Genomic DNA, 590 nt, shown 5'->3' with positions numbered 1-590 from the left:
GGGCATGGTCAAATTATAAGGAATCCACACTTGAATCTTGTGTTTTTGCTTAAAAAATTTACAAATAATTTGGACCATTGATTTTTCAAAGCTTATAAAAACCCGCCCATGTGTCGTATTAGGGATGTGATTTACATGGTTGGGTGCTAAATCGCATGCTAAATGGGTTTTTCGGGGTTCTTTGATGCTTTTTATGTGGTTTTGGCCCCATAAATGTGTTGGGCATGTTCGATTTACTAAGAATCCATACCTGGATCATGTGTTTTCGATGAAAATTTTGATGTTTGGAGCCTCAAAAATTTACAAAGAATTTGGACCGTTGATTTTTCAAACTTTATAAAAACCCACCCATGTGTTGGAATCAAACGCACATAGATCACATCTGTATAGTCAGAATTTAAAAATAAAATGAAAAAAACCCAAAAAATCCATTTAGCACATGGCTTTACACCAAATGAATTTAGCATGGATCTCTCTCTCTCTCTCTCTCTCTCTCTCTCTCTCTCTCTCTCTCTCTCTCTCTCTCTCTCTATATATATATATATATATATATATATATATATATATATATACTCAGTAAGAAACTAACA

Source organism: Nuphar pumila, chromosome 6 (assembly GCF_984573655.1).
Source record: "Nuphar pumila chromosome 6, dmNupPumi1.hap1.1, whole genome shotgun sequence".
Classification (NCBI taxonomy): domain Eukaryota; kingdom Viridiplantae; phylum Streptophyta; class Magnoliopsida; order Nymphaeales; family Nymphaeaceae; genus Nuphar; species Nuphar pumila.
Note: the sequence above shows the minus strand (reverse complement) of the source record.